This window comes from Humulus lupulus, chromosome 3 (genome assembly GCF_963169125.1).
Source record: "Humulus lupulus chromosome 3, drHumLupu1.1, whole genome shotgun sequence".
Taxonomy (NCBI): domain Eukaryota; kingdom Viridiplantae; phylum Streptophyta; class Magnoliopsida; order Rosales; family Cannabaceae; genus Humulus; species Humulus lupulus.
In genome coordinates this window covers 77,177,197-77,183,900 of record NC_084795.1, presented here as the reverse complement: position 1 = coordinate 77,183,900, position 6,704 = coordinate 77,177,197, and the positions used below count along the sequence as shown (strand labels likewise).

Genomic DNA, 6,704 nt, shown 5'->3' with positions numbered 1-6,704 from the left:
TAAGTTTCAATTTAATTAAGTTTAGAATTTAATAAATTTCTTTATAAATACTTATTAAGGGAATTAAATGTGTAAAGTTATATTTTTGTAAATTTATAATAATTTGGCTAGGGCCAATAATTGAGTGAACCGCGTGAAAAGTTATTATGGTCGAGCCAAAATAAGGAGACCTAGAGTTAGGTTTCCAAGGGATTTTAGAGGAAAAGTTTTGGAAATCAAGTAATGATCTCTTTGTCCTTGTTAAGTAAATTTATATTGACCTTGATTCACAAAGAAAACTTAATAAACCATAATTGCCATAATTAATCCTAGTGTACTGTATGGCTAACTACAATATTGGCTAAATGGGGATGGGACTTCTAGTCACTACAAGAAAAAATGCTTTTAATAACACTGAAAATGTGTTATCAAAACATACCAGAACACTTTCTGATGTGTTAAGATCGACTATGTTATCGTAGGTCAGGGTACTTTACATAACACTTTATCATTGTTATACAGATGTGTTATTATACTGTCAACGATAACACATTTTCTATGTTATTTTAATATATATATAAGTGTTTAATTATGTTATTTATAGTCGATTATATAACACATTTCAATACTTATAAATTTGTGTTATACTACACTTTAGTATAACACATTTTTTGTGTTATACTACACTTTAGTATAACACATTTTTTGTATTATACTATACTTTAGTATAACACATTTTTTCTGTTATACTACACTTTAGTATAACACATTATTTGTGTTATATAATGAAGTTTGCATAACACAATTCTTTGCATAAAAAGTGTTATTGTAATAGATATTATAACACAATTTTTGTATTATTTAAATATTTAGATAAGTTTAAATTCTTATTATATATTTTATTTATATAACACTAATTTATTCTATTATATTTTAATTTTTTTTATATAATTAAAATTAGCTTTCTAATATATACTAGCATCATCAAATGAACTTGATTTTCAAATAACAAAAAGTAAGAACATTCAACATTGTATTAACAATCCACATGGAGTCTTAAATATTCAGAAACAAAATGTTCTTTAAGTATTCAAGGAGTCTTAAATATTCAACATAGTTAAAAGTTACTACTTTCAACACAAAGAAATAAACAACAGTTGCAATGATTGTACAGTTGCAGGGAGACGGTCCAGTGGTCAGCAATGATTGTACAGTTGCAAAGAATGGGTAGTAATCCAAGACACATTAGAAATATTAGCCATGTCCTCGACAGATTCCATGTCTATCATGCCACCAAAACGTGAACTGAGACAACAAAACTCCACTGTCGAGAAAAGCAACACAAGTAAAAGCTTTATTGTTATGTTAACCTCTGTAGTTGATGGCATGAAGTCACACAGTACCCGAAGGCCAGAGCCTGATGTTTTCAACAAATGTATGCAAACAGATAAGTTGAGGCTTTTACATGCAGATCTCAAAAGAATCAGAAAGTAACATGTCCCAAATGACCCCAAACATAACACAGTACAAAGGAAAAGAACAGTATTTACCACACTCGACTCTCCAATCACCCACTCACAACAGTTTCTTGAGCATGAAATGAGCTGCCAATGCCCATTTAAGCAAAATACACCGCCTAGAGCATAAAGAAAAAAAATATCAATAGAAAGAACAAGGTAAACCAAAAAATTTATAGAAAAATCAAACAAGCCTATCAAGAAAAGAAACTCTTGGCAAATTTTTAAATAATCAAAACACAACAAATTGAAGATTCCCATTTGTGCCAATTCCAAAGTGCAAAAAATAGTTAACAGACCTTAAAGCCAATGTACAGTAAAACATATTTCAACAGAAAAATGCATGGGGACCATATGGTCAAATGTCCATTTAGCATTCATAAAGGACTAGTCCATATCATGTCTGAACTAGAGAAAATGGTTCAGTAAGACTAAAAATGTGACCAAACCAAGTTCAATACCATAAATTGCATAGAAATATCAGGATTTTGAAAGATTGGTACTGCACTTGACACTTAAAAACAAAGGAATCATTGTTTTTCCCCTTGGAATAGGAACCATCCAATTTTTATTCCCTCTAAAGAACCATTTGAATAGCAAGAATCACAAGCTATTATACTGTTGTTTTCAGGTTTCAGCATTATACCTGAATCAACTACCTCTAATTCCAAGATAGATAAATCTTACCAGGAACAGATGGCCCAAATTTGACTGTATCCTAGGATAATCTGTATGATTGATGCTACTATCAAAGCACCTTGGACTGCTCTCATGGTGTTGAGAAATCTCTAGAAAAATGTACAAGAAATGTAAGCTTCCTTACAACACATAGATAGCAAAGAAGTCATACCATAAAACAATGCTTTAGTGATATCAAGGAAAAGGAAATGCCTTATTCAAGAATAGAAGGGTTGCACTTACGATATGAGGGTCCTCAATACTAGCCAATGATGAATCATGAATGATAGATATAATAGGGACCATGAATGCATAAGGCCCTCCAATAACAGTAGGTAGTTTGGTTCCAAAGAGAGTTTGAAGAAGTGTGTTAATTCCTTCAACAAACAGTAGAGTTTGTACTACTCTGACTTTATCACCCTAATGAAATTTTATTTTTCAAAGATGGTTCATAAAATCATTAACAAAGTTTCAACTTTGATACATAAACAACTCCAAAAACTTGACTTTATCAATGTTTATATACACGACATAGATGAAGAATATGAAGGGAGAATAATACAGACCTGATTTCTCACACTTGGCGCAGTCGTCCAGTGTTGAGGATTTGGTATTGCTGCTGTACTATCACTAACGAAAGTTAATGTAGCTGATTATTGTTATACATAAGTTGTTATTAATGGTGGTGCTTCTCTCATTACCCATAATAAAAAGGCTGAGGGGATTGATGAACCTAGAAGCACACAAAAGTGAATAAAACAAATCAACAGACAATTTACCAATTCTCCCAAGAGCATTTTACTAGAGAGAAGAACAATCTTTTAACCATGTTCAACCTGTAAGAGCTATTATTTATTATCAACAAGAAAATTTACATCTAACTCTGTTAATCAGTGCTTAACTCCAAGTAATCATTAGGGGGGCTAAGGAGAGATCTAACAATAGAACCTTGGCAATCTATATGTTTTGGAAGTTCCATTTGCTTCTATATGTTTTGTCATTACATTTTTTTACTTGAATTAAATGAAAATAAAACCTGAAGAAACCCTCTTGGTTGGTCAAGAGTTCTTAATATAAAATGGGAATTTCTTTCGATACAAACTTCTAGCAGGAAATTTGTAATGGATAATCTCAAGAGAATATAATAGTGAAGCAAATGTCCTAACAAAACACTTGAGGATTTGTCTAGTCACATCTATAAAACTGCTAAAGATGCAACCATTACCACATGAGATAAAAATATTCTAATGTAGAGAGAAGAATGATAGCATAGAATCTTCTCAGTCGAAGAATATAGTGGCCAAAATTACTTTGTGTTTATGTAAAACCATCAATTGAATAAAGGTCAACTCATTAACTGAATTTGGAAGGGTTAGTTAGCATTACTTACCTACAAAGTAATACACAATTAGAAGAGATATACAACCACCATTCACTTCTTGGTCATGCCAGTGATAAAGCATCTGCAATTTTTTTAAAAAAATTACGAGAAATGAACTGCTAGAGATCTATTAGACCAAGTTAGATGTTTGAATGAAAAATGGGATGGCATTACATGCCCTATAGATAGGAACTTACAGGAATGTCAGTTAACAAAGCCACAAAAGCATTAGAGGTGAATCATATAACACAAACAACAGCTAAACCCGCAACCTGCAAACCCAAAGTTACATTCATTCAGCACAACTTAACAACTTTCATGAAAAAAAACACATGGAAAGTGCTCATAAAAAGGTTTTCAATTTATATGCCAAAAAACAAACCTTTTGAGCAATCTTATATCTGGATAAAGTTGAAAAGTAAAGCATGTTTAGCATCAGAGATGGAAAAACTCAAAGCAGCTAAGAAAGAAGGTAATATCATATTAAGAATGAATTGGAAAAAAGTACCTTCCAAAGCTCTGAAGCTCTTTCAGTTCTGACTTTGCTCATTTTCAGGCATAGTAATATTCCTTGAAAAAAAGAAAGACAAAAAAAAAAAAAATTATAACTTAAATAATAATAATAATAATAAAGGACCCAAGTAATTTGTTTTGATCGTAAAAGGTATTCACCGCACCACAGAACAGAATAATCAAACAATAATTAGCATGCATTAATGGTAAAAGAAAACATGTGTAAAACAACCTGTGCTTTTCCAATTTCTGAAAAATCAAACATATGGAAAAGTGTCCAAATAGTAACTTCTCCTGAGAGTTCATTATATATAAACACTTTGACCTTATGATGAAAAATACAAATAACAAAATCCATTAAAAATAGACTCTAATGATCATGATTTTATTTTTTCTCTAGGATTTCTTTGGAAGGAATTAAAACCATTAGTTTCTGAGAAAAAATGGGTAACTCAAACTTTCTGAATCAATTGAAACAATCTGAGTCAATATTAACACCTTAATGTAATAGAGAAAATCAAGGAAGCATCAGTGTTGAATTTGAAATTACATGTGAGGTCCTGTTAATTTGGGGAAAATCCTTTACTTTTGCTTGACATATTTTATAGTTTTATAGTTGTCAGAAATTATTATTTTATTTATTGTAAATGAAATACATCATACTTAAATTGCATATTCTTGTAAATATGGAAGCAAGTGGAATTCCGGTTCTTTTAAGTATTAACCTTTATATTACTTCATTCAACTAAAAATAAGTCAATAGCATCTTGTGAAGTGTAATAAGTTTTGACACCATAATACAAAAATGGTGTATTGGGTCATCCCATCAAGCAAAAGTAACCAACAATGACCTAACTAGTTCCTACACTGAAACAAAAATTACTAGAAAATGAACAAAACAAATGATAACTAGAACTTCTGACAATTGAAAGCAGATAAACTTGAACGAAAATTGCTTACCATAACAAGCTAGTGCTCCAGCTAATAAAAGCATTGCTCCTACAAAAACCTCTACATATACCTGCGTAAATCAATAATATTGGAATTTTTTCATACAATTATAAGAAAAAATTGAAACAATAAAATTGATTGAGCCTTCCGCTATACTGGCTATAATGCTTGGTATGTAACTGTGTTGGAAGCATAGGAAAAAGAGATTCAGCGTAATTATTAACCATTTCATATGTATTCATGTCATAATAAAAAGAAAAATTAAGATCAATTCATAGTCAGGAAAATCTAGATAGCATTCTATTATTATACCAAGGAAAGAAAAATACAAAATGTATCGATATGTGCATAGTGCATACCCGAGCCAACACTGTAGAATCAATAGGGTTTTTTCCCATCCCAATCCAGATTATAACAACACAAGCCAACATTATTACAATAACTAGAAGTGTTGCTTGATAAATTAATAAATACTGAGTTATGCATCTTGATGAAATGTAGTAACACATAACACTTCATTAATTTACTGAAAATATTAATAGACTATTGTACATGCTATTTCCATACCAAAATAACAATTTTCTGGCGGCTTCGAACATGAACCAACCGGAAAGGTAAACATCTTCTATGATTATGATTATCTGCATTTAATGAATTCCGTTCATTAAATGTCTTCTCTAGCAAAGATTCCTCAGCACTGCTTTCTTCATCTTCCTCATCTGACTGATGGTTGAGATCAACCCTATAGGAAAGTTTATTAAGGGGAACAAAAAGGAAATGACAGAGAAGCAAGGGGGCACCACATATAGTTTATAATAGGCTGATAGCAAAATCATCAATTTGAGAACGACAATTAGATTTCTTTCTTACATAGAAAACAGATTCTCCCTTGATGATGAACCTAAGAGTTTTAAAACTGCTATTGTTTGTAAGGATAGAAAAAATTGGCTTACAGCCATGGATGAGGAGATGAAATCTCTATATGACAATAATACATGGAGTTTAGTAAAAAGGCCTACTAGTTCTAGATTGGTAAGTTGTAAGTGGATTTTCAAGATTAAAAAAGGAATTCCTGGGGTTGAAAGAGGTAGATTCAAGGCTAGGCTTGTTGCTCGTGGGTTCACACAAAGGGAAGGCATTGATTTCAATGATGTTTTTTCTCCAGTTATGAAGCACAGATCTATGTGGCTGAATACATTACTCTCACTGAGGCAGTTAAAGAAGCTATGTGGCTTGGTATTGCTAAGGAACTGAAGCTACATAATGATGTCATTACTGTTTACTGTGCAAACCAAAGTGCTATACACTTGTCTAAAAATCAAGTGTACCATGAAAGAACAAAACATGTAGATATCAAAATACATTTTGTGAGAGAAGTTATTGCTCAAGGATTGGTGAAAGTTAAGAAGATTCCTATTGAACATAATCCATCTGATATGATTACTAAAGTACTTCCAGGCAGCAAGTTTTATCACTGCTTGGATCTCATTCAATTACAAGATGGATAGGCCCTACGGGGCTATTTGGGTAGTCACTAGTTCAAGTTTAGTTTCTGAACCAAGGAGGAAATTTGTTATATTGGTCCAGGCAACTAACTTCTAACTGTTTCTGTTAAGTTTGTTGGTTCTATTTCTTTACTTGTAATACTTTGCTATATAAGTTTGTATTACTTTAGTTTTTTCACT

At 31.5% G+C, this 6,704-nt stretch overlaps 1 pseudogene; it reads right to left on the bottom strand.

The window, feature by feature from the left end:
• Window positions 1-2,634: 2,634 nt before the first annotated feature.
• Window positions 2,635-5,790, bottom strand: LOC133824422 (uncharacterized; annotated as a pseudogene).
• Window positions 5,791-6,704: the final 914 nt, after the last annotated feature.